This window comes from Manis pentadactyla, chromosome 8 (genome assembly GCF_030020395.1).
Source record: "Manis pentadactyla isolate mManPen7 chromosome 8, mManPen7.hap1, whole genome shotgun sequence".
Taxonomy (NCBI): Eukaryota; Metazoa; Chordata; class Mammalia; order Pholidota; family Manidae; genus Manis; species Manis pentadactyla.
In genome coordinates, this window is record NC_080026.1 from 74,915,273 (window position 1) to 74,936,319 (window position 21,047).

The window sequence follows — 21,047 nt, forward strand, 5'->3', positions numbered from 1 at the left end:
AAGCGTAACCAGATAGAACAAAAACAGTTATCCATTTGACATTGATAAAGTGATTCAGGAGGGCACATGTGACTACCGGACAAACATGGTACTTGCTGCATCCCATTCTGGGGCTGAAGAGGTCTTCACATGAGTCATTTCTCCCACTGTGCACCCCAATCCCCACTCACTCCCCTCTGTAATTTCTAGCATAAATGTACCCACCTCTGTGTTCCCCTCAAGAGATCATAAAAGAAACTAATATCTTTATGCTTAGTGTAGCAATTTGGTGCTGCTTTCTCCCATTCCTTTACATCACATAGTAGAAATAGTTCCTTTGCATATTAAATCTCTCATGCCTTTTTCAGGAACACATGGAACTATCCTCTTCCTCCCGTTTCTTTACCTCACATAGTAGAAATAGTTCCTTTGCATATTAAATCTCTTATGCCTTTTTCAGGAACACATGGAACTTTCCTCTCTTCCCTTTGAGAAGTTGCATAGACCTGTAGATACAAAGAGGCTCTTGGCAAAAGGCCTATCCAAAATCCCAGCATTTTCCTAGGTCGTGTTTTGTAAGATGAGTCGAAATGATTTACTTGACTCTCTAGTTGTTCACCTTCATTGTCACTGAAGCGAGTTCTCATCCTATATCTCATTCAAATTCAGTCTTAAATATCAGAGATCATTTTAGGAGCTCCAACTTTGTTTTGTTAGAGAAGCCATTTTATTGTTTGTAAAATAATTTAGAAGATAATTTTTATGTGCATGTAGGGATTACTAAACTCTGACTTGATAAACTGTTTCATTGTCCTCTGTACTACTCCATATATTACACAGAAAAAATATGTAATTAATGTTGTGTTGGAATCTATGCTGAAAGCCTAGGAAAATCCTGTGGGTAAATGTAAAAAAAAAAACAACTAAAGTTATAGAATAGGATCTGTACACATGATTAATCTTTTGGATGAATTACATTTTTCAAATGGATGGAACAATCCTTAGCTAATCTCCAACTGAGAAATAGTTCCCTTCAATGCTTACCTACCAAACATAATGGAGAAATGTCAGTGTGATTAAACCTAATGTCTAATATACAACCAAATGTCAGAACTGTGGTGACACCTTTAAGGGATATGACAAGAACATTTTCTTATAGAGAAGAGGAGCAGAAATGAACCTCATATCGTGTCAAAATTTTCAAGAATGCTTGAAAATTAATTTTGGTGCTAGTTATGCTCTCACCAATGAGGGTGAAAAGGTTTAAAGACCTCAAAGAAAACTATGCCTTATCGAAAATGCCAGACTAAAGAACCAAATTAAGCCAACAAATTCACTTTTCACCACTTGGCATAGTATATATTTCCTTTATGTGAATAAAAGTGGAGCATGAGTGCTATGTTTAAATCCCTCGATTTTTAAATGGAAAATCATATCAGTACCACTTCTTTGTCTTGAAATCTGTTTCATGTCCAACTCTCTCATTAGAACATTGAATTTGGTTGTCATTTGCTTCAGCAATCTTTTAAGAGCTCTTTAAAACTGGGCCTGCAACTTTGCATGAGGGGATCTTGGACACTTTTGAGCCTAAATAGTGAGTTGTTCTGGTTTGTGTTACTGGATAGTGCATTTATTTATGTTTTTGTTTATTGGGTGTTTATACTATTACAATCCTGACAAGATCTCAGACAAACAACATTCTTCAGATTTCTTGAGTTATTTAGAGGGCCGGGATGAGAAAGTAAAAATAAGTAGAAAAAGGGCAAGGAGGGAAAATACTTTTTAGTTCACTCTTGCTCACTAATATGGTAGGAAGCAAATAGCATATTATACAGTCCAGAGACAATAACTGGAGAAGAAGATTATGCAACAGGCACTCCTCCTTCCTGCAAGGTCTAGCAGGGCTGATTAAATATTTCATTGTTTCAGCCATGCAGCTATTTCTTGGTGTTGTCATATCATGTTTACACCCCACTAGATTCCTTTGCATTCTCTCCAGTTGTAAGTAATACAGTGGAAAATACTGCATTTGATTGAGTTATTGGAGTGATCTGTGAAGTTCTCTTTTTATCACTTTATCTAAACAGACTTAGAGTCTTCAGGAAAGAAACTGATGGTATAGACAGGAACATTATTAATTCTCTTTGAAATCTATTGTTATGACTAAACTTTTTCCTCCCTTCTTTTAGGTTTGTCTCTTGTTATTCAAAGCCAAGCTGGAGGGAATTCAAAGACCTGTTTTTTCTCAACTACTTTGGGGTAAAGGATTCTAAATTTGGAGATTTAACATGTCTGTGTCATTCTCACTGGTGTCTTTTGGGTCTTCTTTTTATGAGGCAAATAGCTGCCTTTGGAGGGGAATGAAGTAGAAGGTGCTTGTGTGTGTGTGTGTGTATTGTGGCAGGATGTAGCAATTAAAAAGTAAGGCAACTCTCTCAGTTTAATATTAGTATCTTCACATCTTATTCCATTAAGGAAGCAAATATGGAATGGGAGAACATATTTGACTATCACATATGTGATAAAGGAATTGCATTGGTCAGGATTCTCCAGAGAAACAGAAGCAGTAGGATGTGTGTATATATGTATAAAGATATTTATTTTAAGGATTTGGCTTATGCAATCATGGAGGCTGGCAAGTTTAAAATCTGCAGAATGTGCTGCCAGGCTGGAGACCATGGAAGAGCTGGTACTCAGTTAAAGGCTGAAGACTGTTGGCTGGCAGAATTCCTTCTCACTGTTTGTTCTATTAAGACCTTCATTTGATTTGATGAGGCCCATACACATTATGGAGGGAAATCTGCTTTACTTAAAGTCCATTAATATTGATTTGGTGTCACATATAAGTCGACATAAATTAACCATTACAGGACTTGTATCTAGAATATATAAAGAACACTTACAACTCAATAATAAAAAAAATAGTTCACTTTTAAAATAAACAGATGACTTGAATAAACATTTTCTGAAGGAGATAAGCAAAAAGGCCAATAAACACATCAAAAGAGGTTCAATGTTGACAGTCATTAGGGAAATGAAAATCAAAACCATGGTGCTACTGTACTTCATACCCATTAGGATGGCTGGAGTAAAAAAGGCAATAACACATCTTGGCAAGGATGTGGAAAAATTAGAACTCTCTTACATTGCTGGTGAGTTGTAAAATGTTGCAACATCTTTGAAAAACAGTATGGCAGCTCCTCAAAATGTTAAATATAGGGTTACCATAGGATCCAGAAATTCTAGGTCTTTACCCAAGAGAATTGAAATTATGTGTACTCACAGAAAGGTATATACGGATGTTCACAGCAGCATTATTCATTACAGCCAAAAAGTAGAAACAACCCAAATGCTCATTACCTGATGAATGGATAAATAAAATGTGTACTCATACAGTAGAATATTATTTGACTATAAAAAGGGAACAAAATGTTGGTATATGCTACAACATGGGTGACTTTGAAAAATTCTGCTCAGTAAATGTAAAATGCCACATATTGTGTGATTCTATTCATCTGAAATGTCCAGAATAGGCAACAGTGTAGAAGATGATAGTGACTTAGTGGTTGTTAGGGCTGGACAGATGGAGGGGAATGGGGAGTGACCACTAATGGCTATGGGTATCTTTTCAGAGTGATGAAAATATTCCAAAATTACAGTTTGTTAGTTGTACAACTCTTTGAATATACAAAAAGCATTGAATTGCATACCATAAATGGGTGAGATTTATAATATGTGAACTATATCTTAATAAAGCTGTGAAAAGTAAATACAGATTTGATTCCTGTAATAATTTCTATGAAGGAAACATTTGGGGTTATAAGAAGAATGTTTATGTGATAGCCTTATCAGGTAGGATTGTCACAGGGCGGGTGAAGGATTATCTGAGGGCCTTGCTGTCATAAAACCATGTGAGCTGAGAATTGAATGACTAGTAGAGTTTTGCAGGAGAGAGGGGAGGTTGGACAGAGAGGAAAAGGGAAAAGAAGCACCTTCTGGGAGAAGGAAAGCATTACATTAAGGCCTAGAAGTTGCAAGGAGAAAATGTTTTCTCTACTTGTATCCAGTGAAAAACGATGTATATAAATCTAGAATCTGATCTGTAAACATTTAGATACTTCATTCACACTCTGAGCTTTGTACTTCTTTAAAAGACATGTTTTACTTATTTGTATACATATTCCACACTGCACAAAATATGCACAGGTTTTGTGGTTTTTTTTTTCTCAACTTACCTCACTTGAGTTTAATTGGTAGACTTAACACTTGACAAAGACCCAAAATATCCCAACAGGTAGGGATAATGGGTGGGATCTGCTAAGATGAGGTAACAGAGAAGAAATGTATAGCTTCTTTCATACATGATAAAAAGGAAAAAAATTTCCAATGAAGGAAGTCAAAAATGTGTTGGAATATAAGTAATATTGCTGGAAACAATGTAAGAAACCATTGAAATAACTTAGAAACTTGCTCTCGAGAAGACTTTGCAGAGGATATTAAATTTCTTTTTAATTCAGTAGATAGTATTGTCTGTTAAGAGGATGAGGAGCTCCATCTCTAAAGACATGTAAGACTTTGGGCAAAATATTATTTATGAATGGGGAGAATATTTGTTTCTGTCTCTTGTATGTCGGTGGGTCTTAATGTGGATAACATATAAGTCATTAAAACAAAAAATGCTGGCAAGGATGTGGAGAAATGGGAACCCTCCTACACTGCTGGTGAGAATGTAAGCTAGTTCAACCATTGTAGAAAGCAATATGGAGGTTCCTCAAAAAACTAAAAATAGAAATACCATTTGACCCGGGAATCCCACTCCTTGGAATTTATCCAAAGAATACAACTTCTCAGATTCAAAAAGACATATGCACCCCTATGTTTATTGCAGCACTTAAAAAAAATTTTTTTATTATCATTAATCAACAATTACATGAAGAACATTATGTTTACTAGGCTCCCCCCCTTCACCAAGTCTCCCCCACATGCTCGTTCACAGTCACTGTCCATCAGCGTAGTAAGATGCTGTAAAATCACTACTTGTCTTCTCTGTGTTGCACAGCCTTCCCTGTGCCTCCCCCCCACATTGTACATGCTAATCGTAATGCCCCCTTTCTTTTTCCCTGCCCTTATCCCTCCCTTCCCACCCATCCTCCCCAGTCCCTTTCCCTTTGGCAACTGTTAGTCCATTCTTGGGTTCTGTAATTGTGCTGCTGTTTGGTTCCTTCAGTTTTTCTTTGTTCTTATACTCCACATATGAGTGAAATCATTTGGTACTTGTGTTTCTCTGCCTGGCTTATTTCACTGAGCATAATACCCTCTAGCTCCATCCATGTTATTGCAAATAGTAGGATTTGTTTTCTTCTTATGGCTGAATAGTATTCCATTGTATATATGTACCACATCTTCTTTATCCATTCATCTGCTGATGGACACTTAGGTTGCTTCCATTTCTTGGCTATTGAAAATAGTATCACAGCACTTTTTACAATAGCCAAGATATGGAAGCAACCTAAGTGTCCATCAGTAGATGAACTGATAAAGAAGATGTGGTACATATACACAATGGAATACTATTCGGCAGTAAGAAAGAAACAGATTCTACCATTGCAACCACATGGATGGAGCTGGAGGACATTATGCTCAGTGAAATAAGCCAGGTGGGGAAAGACAAATGCCAAATGATTTCCCTCATTTGTGGAGTATAACAATGAAGCAAAACTGAAGGAACAAAATAGCAGCAGACTCAGAGATTCCAAGAATGAACTAGTGGTTACCAAAGGGGAGGGGTATGGGAAGGTGGGTGGGGAGGGAGGGAGAAAGGGACTGAGGGGTATTAAGTTTAATACACATGGTGTGGGGGATCACGTGGAGAACAGTGTAGCACAGAGAAGGCACATAGTGGATCTGTGGCATCTTACTACACTGATGGACAATGACTGCATTGATGGGTGGGGACTTGATAATATGGGTAAATGTAGTAACCACATTGTTTTTCATGTGAAACCTTCATAAGAGTGTATATCAATCATACCTTAATAAAAATAAGTTAAAAAAAAAATAAATAAAATCATTAAACATGTAAACACATAATTTCAGATGCCAAATGAGGAGTGTTTACAAACCCCTTTTGCATATCAGCACATATAGAAAATATGTATCCTGCATATATACTGAGGTTAGCAAATGAGACCCCTTATGGCTGGAGGTGACTTGTCAGAGGTTTTGGCTGTCCTGAGTCCTCTTGGATTCTGACCCTAGAAGTCTGAGCAGGCATTTGGTTCTGTCTGCAGACAACTATGGCTATTCAAGTCTTGACTGAGGGTGGCAGGGGGCTGCCTCTGGCCTCAAGTAACAGGGGTGGGGATGTCAGTAAACATTCATCAATGCACAGTCATCTCTGCAACCATTACCCAGCCCCAGATGTCAATAGCACAGAGACTGAGACACCCTGATGTAGCTCCGAGATTGGATACCTTTGAGAAACTGCTAAATGAATCAAAGAAATAAAAAAGAACAATGCAGTAGAGAGTGCCAGGGGCAGGTGGATTACTTTAGCTAGGGTGGTTAGGAAAGGTATTTCTGAAGAGACAATATTTAAGTTGACAGCAGCTGTGCAACCATTACAGATGACAAAATAAAGTACGAAGTGTTATGTATTAGCAGAAAAAAATATGTATTTTGAAAAGGTGCTGTGCAGGAGAGACTTGGGATGCTGTGGGTACTTACATGTTGATTTGATGCTTGAACAATAGTGACTTTTCACCTTCTGCCTCATTCTGAGGTTCTGTAGAATCACATTCTCAACAAAGACGCTGCAGTTCGGAGGCCTGGTCATTTTCATTTCTGCCCTTATAAGGAGTTCCTATTCCCGTATTTCCTAAATCAATTTAGCTATTATGTGGAAGAAATAAGCACCTGTTTATTGTTTCAAAGTGGCCTTTTTTGTGAAGATTTACCCCTTTAGATTATAAGTCCCTGAAAGTCAAGAATTATATTGGTATTTCATTTCATTGAGTACCTGTAAGCAGTTGATAAAAATGACACTAATATTTTCCATTTACTGATGCTAACTCTGTGCCAGCCTAGGAGCATCTGTTTAAGACCATCTGATGCAAATTCTACTATTTCCACTTTTGGCTTGGGAATGGAAGCTTGGTTATTATAGCAAAGTAAATGAGCATGTATTTTACCCCATGCTGTCTGACATTGGAATTGACACCTTTGATGACTATAATGTGTTACATTTTGAAAACTCATGGAATAAATGCAAAAGAAAAAAAAATTACCTCTTCTCCCACCTGTCAGTCATTTATAAATAAGAGGTGCTTCCTTTTGAAAATGTTGGCGTGTGTGTGTGTGTTTTCTGGAAATAATTAGTTTTTTCCTAGTCAGCATTTTAAATTTGTTATGACAGGAATCCATTTTATGCTACTCACAAGCTCTGAAAGAAGGCATTTATCCGCAGAATATGTATGCTTTGCTACTTGTAATTCATTAAAATTTATGTGCTCTGCAAATAGGAAACCAATCTGTAATAAATCAGCTTTCTAGAAAACATTCATAGAAAGTACTTGAAATGGTTGCTGTGTAAGAATACACAAACCTGCTTGGTGCTTGTGTGATTTGCTGCCATTTATGAGGTTTGTAAACAAACAGTGAATTTGCATGAAACAATAAATTAGTGGCCTGCCTGCAGCATACATGTGAGATTCCAATTACAAAATGCCATTTGATAATATGGGAGCAGGTCATGCCTGATTCTTTTTTTTATTTTTTATTTTTTATTTTGGTATCATTAATCTACAATTACATGAAGAACATTATGTTTACTAGGCTCCCCCGTTCACCAAGTCCCCCCCACATGCTCGTTCACAGTCACTGTCCATCAGCATGGTAAGATGCTGTAAAATCACTACTCGTCTTCTCTGTGTTGCACAGCCCTCCCTGTGCCCCCCACCACACTATACATGCTAATCGTAATGCCCTCTTTTTTTTTCCCCTGCCCTTATCCCTCCCTTTCCACCCATCCTCCCCGGTCCCTTTTCCTTTTGGTAACTATTAGTCCATTCTTGGGTTCTGTGATTCTTTTGCTGTTTTGTTCCTTCAGTTTTCCTTTGTTCTTATACTCCACATATGAGTGAAATCATTTGGTACTTGTCTTTCTCCGCCTGGCTTATTTCACTGAGCATAATACTCTCTAGCTCCATCCATGTTGTTGCAAATCGTAGGATCTGTTTTTTTCTTATGGCTGAGTAATATTCCATTGTGTATATGTACCATATCTTCTTTATCCATTCATCTACTGATGGACACTTAGGTTACTTCCATATCTTGTCATGCCTGATTCTTTTTTACAGCACATAGAGCTAAACACCTGGTCTGAATTAGACAAACTACTTTAATGAAAACAAAGTAGGACTTAAGATTTTCAACTCTAAAATTCTTTGTAAAAGATTAGGTCCAAAAACCTAGGTGAAGGGCTTGTACACAGTGGGCATCCAAGACATAAATCAATGAAGAATAGAAGCCCACTAGTGTTTACAGCAGCACACCAGTAAGAAGTAAAAGATGAGAAAACCAGTTGGGCTTTCCACTTCAGTCACAAAATACCAAGCTAGTCCGTGATGGAGGGAGTCATCAAACAGCTTGGAGCATGGAACGATGTAGGACTTCAATTCAATTCCACATCTCCCCAGGCCTTCAGCTACATGTACCCTTGGGAATCCATAGTGGGGCATCTTACCACCTCCCTGAAGAGAAGGAATCATGCAGTTTTTTAGGCTGTTGGCTGAGAGGCTGTTTCTTGGTAGATAAGCCTCTGAACCGGGGCAGGCAGTATATGCAGGCATGAAGGTTTATCAGCTGTCAGTCAGTATTAATGAGGAGGGAGCCATGACCAGCCAAGGCTTTTAGTGAGAGTGCAGCTGTATGCGGGAGGATTCTTCTGGTGTCTTGTGTCCTGTATGTTCCCTCAGTTACTATGAGATGCTGGAAGTGAGCTGCTCTGAGCAATCTGGGAAGAGTTACCATTCTTTTTTATTACTTATACCTAAAATTTTTTATTTTAATAAAGGTAACATGGTTTGGCTTCTAAATAGAGCTGCAGTGCAGCATCATTCTGCTGGTTCTCCTTGCTTTGTATGATGTTATGCAACCCAGTTTACATTTTCAAGAATCCTTAATTATTGTGGGCATGAGTAGAGAGGACTATCCCTGACTCTTTCTTCTTTCAAAATATTCTCAGAGCAAGCCTATTTTTTTTTTTTTTTAAGATGCTTACCCTGACTGACGGTGCTTTATCCTCTTCTCTCTTGTTCCCTTAATCCTTTGTATGGTTTGTACTTCAAAGCCATATACTTGCTCCTGGAACTTCTTTATTTCCCAGTTGACTCTAAGCACTTAAAGGTAGGATATATTTCAGCTTTTCTTCCCAGTTTCCAGCAGAGCAAGGATTTGCATGAGAATTACGCCTGATAGTACATTACCAGTAAATATTTGTTGAATGAATAGTCTGAGTAAGTTTTCAATAAATATGTGCTACATGAGTGACTCAGTGAATGAAACACAACTGTTCAGTTTTACATTTGGATGCCATCACCACTACTAGAACAGAAATGTGTCCAGGATGGGAGCATACAGTCTGAAATATAAGAGTCCATGAGTACTCTCTAATAATACATTATAGAGGTTGCAGGCAGAGGGTCCCCAAGGATCTGAAAATCAAGGTAGGAGACAGAGAAGGTGTGGGGAGCCAAGGGCTGAAAGATCATGGCAAAGATTTGTTGTTCTATCAGCATTCTTCTGATACCTTCTCTTCTCATACCTTATTCATCTAAGGGAGCTATAACAAAGCCCAGACATTTGGAAGGGTATTTTATAGAAGGAGAAAATTCTTGTAAATTAAGGATTCTGCTGTTGCAGTATAATATTCTTGGGCAGAAAATGGACCTGTTGTCAACGCTTAACAATGGCATATGAGTCACCTTCCCAATCTCCTGCAGTTGCAGTTTCATATTTGTCTTTGGCCAGTTCCCCAGTCAACAGCTCTGTGTGCATGTGTCTTTTTAGTTCCTCATCTGCAGAATACAGGTAGTGGTCCTACTTGTGTGTAGGTATGTATCTATCAATAATTTTATCCAGTTGCCAGATGCAATACAGTGATGGAGGCACACAGGAGGCCACATAGAAAGAGAAAAGGAGGTGGGCCTGGTTCCAGGTCTGGTAGTCAGGGACAGAGCCAGGTAGCCCCAGCCTGAGTGTAGCCAGCAGAACCATGTCTTGTGCTCCTGGCGCAACCCATGTTTTCTAGGGCCATGGCCAGGGTGCTATGAGGACACATCCTGGTGGAACCAGTAGCATATAAGGCAGGAGGAGGAAGAGTGGACAAGATGATGGAGCAGGAGGGAAGGAAGAGAAAGGTGATGGAAGGTAAAATGTCAGTAGAGAAGACCGAGGAACAAATCCCAAAGTGGCAGGGTAAGCTCCTGGCCCTAAGCAAGAGAAGAACCAGCTTTTCCTGCAGGTGAAGAAAATTGTACATGAAGAAGAAAAACAGGTAAAAGGAGCAGTGAGCTGATCACTCTGACATCTGCAGGGACCAGCACAGCCTGACTGTCCACATGGGAACTCGCCACCTCAGCATGCAGAGGCCCTGGAGCCCAGTCACCTGGGCAGCCTCCTGGTGGCTGACAGCCAAACAGATGTTTGGATCCCAAGTGGTTGGGACCTGGCATTACCTGGGCTCAGCAGCTGCTTTCACACAGGCAATTCCAAGGCAGCCCAGACAGCCTTTATGAGACTGCTGGGCCTGCACGTCACTGTGGCCCCACACAGCCCACCTGTGGTTCTGCACACCTGCTGCTCAAGGCACCCTCGGTGTTCCCTGAGTGCAGTACCTGTCTCAGCCACAGCCCTAGGCAGTTCATGACCACTGTCAGCCCTCCCGGAGGGCAGTGTCCTGTCCTTACACAAGCAGATGGGACATGCTAACCTGCAGACTACAAGTCAGTCTAGCCCTGGGGGGTCCTCTTCATCCAGCACATCCAGAACCCATGACTCTACCACAAATGACCGTCAGATTATATCTTCAACCTCAACTCCCACCATGAGTCAGGGTCCCCAGGGTATCCTAGTCCCAGTCCAATAAAATCTACCTACCCCCAAAATATATGTGTATGTATATGTTTTAATGTATTTTTATGAAAATTATATTTATATATCTATTTATTATCTCTATATTGTTATAAGGCCTGAGTTTAAATCTTGGCAACACTGTTTAATACTGGTTCTGTGACTTCCAACAAGTTACCTTTTTGTGTCCCAGTTTTCTCTTCTGGAAAATATAATAATAGTGTCTATATCATAGGACTGTTCCTCTTTGATCTAACACAATTTGTTTTTCCTGATTGACTTTAGAGTGGTTTTAGGTTTGCAGAAAATAGAGTTTCTGTATACTCCCTTCTCCCCACCCCCACTTTCCCTTATTATTATCATTTTGCATTGGTATGGTATATTTTTATAGCTGATGACCCAACATTGAAGCATTATTATTGACTAAAGTCCATATTTTATATTTAACAGTTCTCTTTTTATATTATACACTAGTATGGGTTTTGTCAAAGGTGTAATATCATGAATCCACCTTTACAATATCATACAGAATAATTTCACTACCCTAAAAATCCCATGTGCTCCACCCATGTATTTCTTCCTCTACTCCCCTTTTCCTATCTCTATGATTTTGCTAATGTGAATGATATTGTGCTTTTAATTTCAAACTTCACTTGTAAGAAATCAGTTGACTTTTGTGTATTAACCTTTCATCCTGCAACCCTGCTATAATCACTTATTCTAGGAGTTTTTTGGTTAAATGTTTTGAATTTTCAACATAGACAATCATGTAATCTATGAACAAAGTTTTATTTTTTTCTTCATTTGTATATTTTTTTATTTCCTTTTCTTAATGCAATAGCTAGGACTTGAAGTACATTGTTGAATAAGAGTGGTAAAGAGAGGATGTCCTTGTTTTGTTCCCAATCTTAGGGGAAAGCATCTAGTCCCTCACCATTAAGTATACTTTTAACTGTAGGTTTCTCTATTCCCAGATACTAAGAGTTTTTATCATGAATGAGTTTTGGATTTTTTAAAATACTTTTCCTGCATCTACTGATATGATCACATGATTTTTCTTCTTTACCCTGTTGATATTATGGATTATTGTAACTGACTTCTGAATATTGAGCAAACTTTGCATACCTGCATTAGATTCCATTTGGTCATGGTGTATAATTTTTAAATATACATTGTTTGATTTGATTTTTTTGTATTTTGCTGAAAGTTTTGCATGAGAGATATTGATTGATAGCTTTCCTTTGGGGCAAACTCTTTCTAGTTGGCACATAGGTAATGCTGACCTTATGTAGAGTTGGGAACTGTTCCCTCTACTCTGTTTTCTGAAGGATGTTGCATGGAATTTGTATCATTTTTTTCACTAAATATTTGGTAGAATTCACCAGAGAACCCATCTGGAACTGGTGCTTTTTTTTTTGAAGAAGGTTATTAATTATTGATTCAATTTCTTTAACAGATAAAGACATATTCAAATTGTCTATTTTTTCTTATGTGACTTTTGGCATATTGTGTCTTTTAAGAAATTGTTCCATTTCATCTAGGTTGTTGAATTTGTAGAAATAAAGTTACTCATAGCATTCCTTTATTCTCCTTTTAATGTTTATGGATCTTGAGAGATGTTCCCTCTTTCATTCCTGATATTAGTAAATTTTTGTCTTCTCTGTTTTTGTCTTCTGTTAGCCTGGCTAGAGACTTAGGAGTTTTACTGATCTTTTTGAAGATCCAGCTATTGGTTTCATTGATTATTTTTTTCTACTAATTTCCTATTTTCAATTTTATTGATTTCTGCTCTAATTCTTATTATATGTTCTTACTTTGGATTTAATTTTCTTTTCTTTAGTCTTTTTTAAACTTGAAATTTATATTACTGATTTTGGATCTTTCTTCTTTTCCAATATATACATTCAATGATATAAATTTCCCACTTACCACTGCTTTTGCTGCTCCCAGAAATTTTGATAGGTTGTATTTTAATTTACCCCAAAACAGACTTTAATTTCTCTGGACACATCTTGTTTGAGCCATGTGTTGTTTAATCTCTACTTTTTTGGAATTTTCGGCTGTCTTCCTGTTACTAATTTCTAGTTTAATCCCACAATAGCATGAGCACATATTTTGTATGATTTTTTTTCTTATTTTTCATTTTTTAATTTTGGTATCATTAATGTACAATTACATGAGCAACATTATGGTTACTAGACTCCCCCTATTTCCCCACCACATACCCCATTATAGTCACAGTCCACCAGTGTAGTAAGATGCTATAGAGTCACTACTTGCCTTCCCTGTGCCCCACCCCCTACATTATGTGTGCTAATCATCATGTCCCTTATTCCCCTTCTCTCTCCCTTCCCAACCACCCACCCAGTCCCTTTCCCTCTGGCAACCTATAGTCCATTCTTGGGTTCTGTGGGTCTGCTGCTGTTTTGTTCCTTCAGTTTTTGCTTTGTTCTTATATTCCACAGATGAGTGAAATCATTTGATACTTGTCTTTCTCTGCTTGGCTTATTTCACTGAGCATAATCCCCTCTAGCTCCATCCGTATTGTTGCAAATGTTAGGATTTGTTTTCTTCTTATGGCTTAATAATATTCCATTGTGTATATGTACCACCTCTTCTTTATCCATTCATCCATTCATCTACTGATGGACATTTAGGTTGCTTCCATTTCTTGGCTATTGTAAGTAGTGCTGTGATAAACATAGGGGTGCATATCTCTTTTTCAAACGGGGCTCCTGAATTCTTACAGTAAATTTCTAGGAGTGGAATTCCTGGGTCAAATGGTATTTCTACTTTTAGATTTTTGAGGAACCTCCATACTGCTTTCCACAATGGTTGAACTAATTTACATTCCCAGCAGCTGTAGGAGGGTTCCCCTTTCTCCACATCCTCACCAACATTTGTTGTTTGTTTTTGTATGATTTTTATTCCGAATTTTTTAAAATGTATTTTATGGCTCAGAATGTGGCCTATCTTACTGAATATTCAATGTGAGCTTGAGAAAAATGTATATTCTAGTGTTGGATGAATTATCTACTAAATGTCAATGGATCCAGGTGACTGATGTGCTTTTTTCATTCAGTTGTATTCTTACTGAACTTCTACCTGCTGGATCTACTAATCAATAATATGGGGTATTGAGTCTCCAGTTATAATAGTAGATCCATGTGTTTCTCCTTGCAGTTCTATAAGTTTTTACCTCATGTATTTTGACATTGTTAGTAGGTGTATCTGCATTAACTATCATTATCTCTTCTGGGAGAATTGATCCTTTCATTATGATGTAGTTCTCTATTTATTCACTGATAATTTTTTTCTTATTCTGAAGTCTGATGTATCAAAACTATTACAGTTTCTCCAGCTTTCTTCTGAGTAATATTACCAGGGTATTTATACTTTCCATCACTTAACTTTTAATCTATCTGTGTCTTATATTTGAAGTACATTTCCTATGGACAACATGTAGTTGGGTCTTATTTTTTTTTTACTCTCCTCTGATAGTGTTTATCTTTTAATTAGTGTGTTTACATCATTCATGCTTAAAGTGATTATTAATACATGTATATATGATATTTATATATGAATTGATATGTACCACATATGTAACTGTTCATGGACTGTTCTTTCTCTCTTTTCTTTCTTCCTTCCCTCTCTTCTCTTTTTCTCTCCCTCCCTCTCTCCCTCCTTTCTTTCTCTCCCATTCTTTTCATGCCCACCCTGGTTTTACTTGAGCATTTTATGTGATTGTATTTTCTTCCTTCATTAGCATTAGTATTTCCTTTTTTTCTTTTTTTAGTGGTTGCCCTTGAGTTTGCAATGTACATTTACAACTTACCCAAGTCCTCTTTCAAGTAACACTATGACTTCACAGGTAGTACAGGTACTTGAGAGTATTTCCTCCCCTTATCCTGCTGTCATTCATTTCACTTATTCATAAGATATGATAACTTATACCCTGTCTTTATTATTTTGAACCAACTTTTATCTGTTGTAGCAATTAAAAATAAGAAAACTAATTTTACTATATTATTCCTTCTCTAGCTTTCTTCCTTTCTTCATGTATATATGAGTTTCAGACCTATGTCATTTTCTTTTTCCCTAAAGAACTTTTAACATTTCTGGAAAGGTAGCTCTACTGGTGAAAAATTCTTTCAATTTTATATTTTTGTCTGAGGAAGTCTTTATTTCTTCTTCACTTTGGATAATTTCGCTGTATAGCAAATCCTAGGATGACATTTTGTTTCATTTCTGTCAACACTTTAAATATTTCATTTCACTCTCTTCTTGGTTTGTATGGTTTCTGAAGGGAAGGTGTTTTTATTCTTCTGTCTTCAACTTCTTCTCTTGTTTAATTTCCAACAGTTTGAATATGAGTTTCCTCCTTTGGTATTTATCCTACTTGATGTTCTCAGATCTGTGATTGTATTTGTCCTTAATTTTGGAAAATTCACTGCCATTTTCACTTCATTACTTGTTCTGTTTTAGTCTCTCTTCCAGTATTCCCATTATACATGTTGAAACTTTTGTAATTGTCCTTCAGTTCTTGGATTCTGTTCTAATTTTTAACTTTTTTTCTCTTTGCATTACAGTTCAGCAAGTTTCTGTTCACATGTTTTCTAGTGTTGCCTTCTAATTCTTTCTTAGAGTTTCCATTTCTCTATTTATATAACCTATCTATTCTATCATGTTGTCCACTTTTTCCATTAGAACCCTTAACATATTATTCATAATTATTTTAAATTCCAAAATTTCTGCCATATCTGAGTTTGGTTCTGAGACTGGCTTTGACTCTTCAAATTGTGTTTGTTTTTTTTTTGTCTTTTAGTATGACTTGTGTTTTTGTTGTTGTCAAAAGCTTGATATGATCTATTGAGTAAAAGAAACTGAGGTAGATAGGCCATTAATGGGAGTTTTTATGTTTATCTGGGTAAGATATATATGTGTTTACTATAGCTGTGTAATCTAAGGCTAAAATTTCCTCTACCATCCTTGTTTTATTCTGTTGTTTGGGTGTCCCTGGAAGCTCCACCTTAAGTAGGTTCTGAAAGTTGCAGGTTTTTTAACTCCCTGTTATTATAGCACTATTAGGGTTATCTAGAAAAGCAGAACCAAAAGGAGCTTGTGTGTGTGTGTGTGTGTGTGTGTGTGTGTGTGTGTGTGTGTGTGAATGCATTATAAGGAATTGGCTCATGCAGTTATGGAGGCTAGGGCATCCCACAGTTTGCTTTTGGTAGGCTGGAGACCCAGGAAAGCCAGCAATGTAATTCAATCCAAATCTGTAGATGTGAGAACCAGGGGAGCTATGGGTGTATAGTCCATCCTGGGTCTGAAGGACAGACCCAGGAGGTCTGAGAGGAGGAGAATGTTGTTATCCTGGTTTAAGTAATAAGGCAAGAAGAGCCAATACTTCTTTCCTCTGCCTTTTTGTTCTGTCAAGCCCTCAACTGATTAGACAATGCTTACCCATAATACAGGGGACAAACTGTTTACTGAGTCTACCAATTCAAATGCTAATTTCATGCAGAAATACTCTCACACATCACACTCAGACATGTTTATCTAAATATCGGCACCCCATGATCTAGCCAAGTTAACATGTAAAATTAACCATCACAGGGGTAAGGCATAGAAGGAAGAGACTTTGTTCTATAGTCATATGATTACATCTCAAGTCTTTTAGTGAGTCCGAGTTAAGTATTTCCCTTCCCTCATCAAAGCCTAGAGGGAGCTAAAGTTGAGTATTTTCTCCACTGAAACTTTGGTAAAAACCCCTTGGTTAGGCTCTGGAGGGCAGACCTTGTTAAAAAGAACAAGAGAGCTCTGAGTACATTTCAAAATGATCATTTTTTATCTTTCCCTGTGAGAAACACAGGGCATTTTTTTCCTTTTTTCAGGGTGAGAACCTCATAGAGTTCCTAGGGTAAAACTCATGAAAGTGTGGGGAGCTCCCCTAAGACTAGGAGTTCTTAACTCTCAGGCTAGTCCACACTGAGCCTTTAGCAATCCATCAATGAGAGTTTAAAGTGTTCCTGCCTACATACCGGTTCTAGCTGGGGCTTCTGCTTCTGGGCTTGTGTTCCCAGTAGGTAAGCTGCAAATCTCTGTATCCCTTTGTCTGTCTTTCCAGTTTTCAGGGCAACAGTATGCCCTGTGATCTCACATTTCTGACAGGTTTAAGTAAAGCTATTGACTTTGAGTCTGTTCAGCTTTTTTCTTGTTGAGAGTGAAGATTTGATGAGAATGAAGATTTCTAAAGGCTTTACATGTCAGACCAGAAACCACTGTTTTTTGTTTTAAATGTAATATTCCTATAAAGCACTTAGCATAATATATGATACAAAGAATGTATTCTAGCTATTATCATAATTTATTATTGATGACATCACAAAATTGTTTTCCGATGTCAAAAATTCAATACATCTCTCTGAGCATATTAGAAAATTATCTCTGTCCAAAATAACAGGTTTGGGATGGGAATTTACTATGGGCAGAGGTCTGCAGCAGTCAGAACTATAGGATGCTACTGGCACGGAGAACAAATTTGAGCTGAAAGCTGGACCAGAGAATCTGTAACAAGAGGGAGCAGTGAGGAATTTATGAAGAAAAATAGCAAAAATTAAGCTCAAGGGAGTGTACGTTTGGGAATAGAAAAGGTGAGGAAGGGAATAATAGCCTCTTTAGATGTTTGACCCTTAGCAGAATTGATACAGTCAGCTTTGTCTTTTGTATTCAGAGTTGGTGCTTCTGAGGGGGATCATGGTTTGTGCCAGGAGATGCTGCTGAACAGTTTATTTCAAGAAAGGCTGCCCTTTGGTTTGCAGCTGTCACCACTATTTAGAACAAAGCTGTCAAAGCCGTGTGGCCTGCCCAAGCTCTTTGCTCAGACAAAGCCTCCCCTTTCCCGAATACTGTGGGCGTACTTGCTCCATCCGCTAGTTTCCCCATGGTTCAGAATTGCCACAGTGTTTGAAAAGCCCTGGCAAAGTGATCCTTCTGGCCTGCCTGCTTGTGGTTTATCAGTTCACCATGGATTGATTGCTTATAGCCTGTTTCCCTTGAATATTTCTTGCCTAACATGCTTTTTTTCTGTTTCTCTTTTTTTCCCGAGAATCACTTCTGAGTGGCTCCAGAAGCTTTGCATGCTTCCGTGACCTCACAGTCAACAATCTTGCCTTATGTTTCAGTGTTAAGACTGATATGTAGTTCTACCTGAGATCGCTTTAGAAAACCAATTTTACATATATAATAGAAGGGAGCATCCTTGTAGCCTAGGAAGGTTAGACCCTAACTGCACTATGAACTTTGAATCTGTGCTAGACCTTGATTTCAATATTAGTTTCTTGGGGAGTTTGCTTAAAATATGGATTTCTGGAACTTCCTTAGAACTACTGAGATGTACTAAGGGGAGAAGCCTAGAAACTTGTATTTTAAATAGCAACTATAACTTTGCAGGTTGGACTACAGTCTGGCAACAGAAACAACACATGGGCACACACACACACACACACACACACACACACACATACACATGCATCCATGTGCCACAAATTCACAATTTTTTAGTTGAGGAAACAGAGCAAATGGAACGGGGGTTGAACCCAGTAGGAACAGACACACCCATCTCTGTGACACACCTGGGGCCTTTGCCACGCCCCCTCCTCCTGTCAATCCCCAGTTGCTGGTGACATGTGAGGTGGGATCTTGCTAGAATTGAAAAGGAAAGTGACACTTGGCTCTGTTACCATCCTTTCTTGTGAGACTTCTATTGTCATCTGAGATGTTATCCAAAAATGTTGGCATTTTAATTTAGGGCAGGGATCAGCAAACCACCCACTACCTATTTTTGTACTGCTCGTGAGCTAAGAATGTTTTTTGTATTTTCAGTGGTTGGGGAAAAAAATCAGAAGAGTAGCACTTCATGCTGTATGAAAATTATATGAAATTTAAATGGAAGTTTTACTGGAAGCCAGCCACATTCAAATTTTTTTTTTTTTTACTTATTGTCTATGATGGCCTTTGCACTGCAGTAAGAGCTGAGTACTTCCAACAAAAATGACATGGCCTGAAAGCCTGGAATATTCACTAGCTGGACCTTTACAGAACAAAGTTTAAGAACCCCTGATAGAAGGGAATGGTGACAGGTATCACGCTGTCCTGGTTCCTGAGCCAAACCCAGCATCAGCAGGCTCTCACCTTCACTCCAGGGGGAAGCAGAGTCAGTAGCCAAGTGGTCCTAAACCTTCTCCCAGCTCCCTGGTCTCCAGGGTCCTGGAAACAATTTCCCACATTTAACCTTGATGTTGATTCATATCCTCTGACCTGGAGGTTCTGATACTGAGTTTGGGCTGAAGAACACAGTCACCATCCATTCTCCCCACAGCATCCTGAGTGATTCACATGGTCTGTAGAATTCTGAACCAAGTCTAACTTCTTCATAGGTGAAATGATGGACTCACCAGCCTACGAGCCAAGTCATTATTTGGTAAAGGCGTTTGCAGCTGATTTTTGGTCTCTGGACACCTTTCTGGGCATTATATCCTGTGCCTTTAGACAATTACTAGCAGACAGTGGTAATTTCTTTCTAGGCTTACATGAGTTTGTGACAACTTAGAGGAAGCTGATCACATTCTTCAAATGCAAATAGATGAGACCCTTCCCTTATGGAATTGGAAAGGGTTGCTTTTGAGTAGAAACCCGGAGGCCTCCTGGGGCTCCTGCCAGTGCTCTCAGTGTCTGCTTTTAAAAGCTTAAAGGCCAGAAAGCTTAAGGTGGAGGAGAACAAAGTTAATAAAGAGCAGTCACGGTGCACTCTGACTGACATTTGAATTTGTAATCTTCCTTCCTAATTAGCAGTAAAGTTTTCCCTATTTGGTGAAAAAGATATGTGACTGAACTTTAACTTCTAAAGAGATGTTTTAACAGCTGCTCACCATCCTAAGATGAATATCGGTAATTAGAAATATTATCGTTTTCTATCATCATTACGGCTACTGTTATTAATCCTCAACACAGAAAGCCATGATGCTAATGCTGGCTGTACCAAACTATGAAATCCTAATTACCATTCCTTGCTCTAGAAAAGAAGCTATTTGTAAGAACAAAGTAGCTATTAAGAGGAGGCGGACATGATAGCTATTTAATGTGTTCGATGATTTGGGATCACTAGCTAAAAGAATTCGGGAGAGTGACCCGCTTTCATTCTGCTTCTTGGCTGATTTACAGTCTTCGGATTTGTTCCAAGCAAGTTAGGTTACACACTGTAGACCCTCATCTCTCAAAGGTGACTCCCTCACTGAATTTGTGAACAACTAACATCACTGTTTGACAACTGTCAAAAATACCTCAGTCATAATTACTACTGGCCTGAAAAAAAGAACAGTGGAAAAATAGTTTTAATATTTTAAAAATAGTAATTCTGTTGCTTAGTAGCAGCCTGCACAATTAGGAGCAGTAGTCTAAAATGTAGGCTTCACTATTAACTTACTTGATCCATTATTTTGCAAGTACAGATACGGAGTCTTGCCCTGGGTCATTCATGTTTAATTTTATATTCATGGAAAGTAATTAAAGTGTATATGCCAAACCTGCTGATAAATATATCCCAAACCACACTAAATAAGTAACCCCAACAAAAAAGGTTAAAGTGGAAGACCAAAACGAATTAATTTTCCATTTTATTTACCTAAATTTTGATTAGTCAGATCTGACTCACTCACCGATTGCTAAACATTTATTTGTGGATCAAGGATGAGCTTTAAGCAATAACCTTAAGCCAAAACCCTCAAGCATAAATTACATTCATTCACTTTTAAGTAGAAAGATATTGGAAGGGAAGCATTTCTTTCCACTCCAGCTATGCAGTCTATTTCCCACCATTATCTGGCTGAGATCTGTATGCTGGTATAAAAAGTAGAAATAGTACAAATTAGAGTCTGTAA

The 21,047-nt window shown here is 38.0% G+C and overlaps 1 protein-coding gene and 1 pseudogene across 2 annotated transcripts in view; both read left to right on the forward strand.

The window, feature by feature from the left end:
• The window catches only part of PRKG1 (protein kinase cGMP-dependent 1), a 1,239,474-nt gene that overhangs the window by 899,664 nt on the left and 318,763 nt on the right, over nucleotides 1-21,047 (forward strand). The window lies entirely within an intron of this gene.
• On the forward strand, nucleotides 8,358-11,087 carry LOC118931504 (G protein pathway suppressor 2-like; annotated as a pseudogene).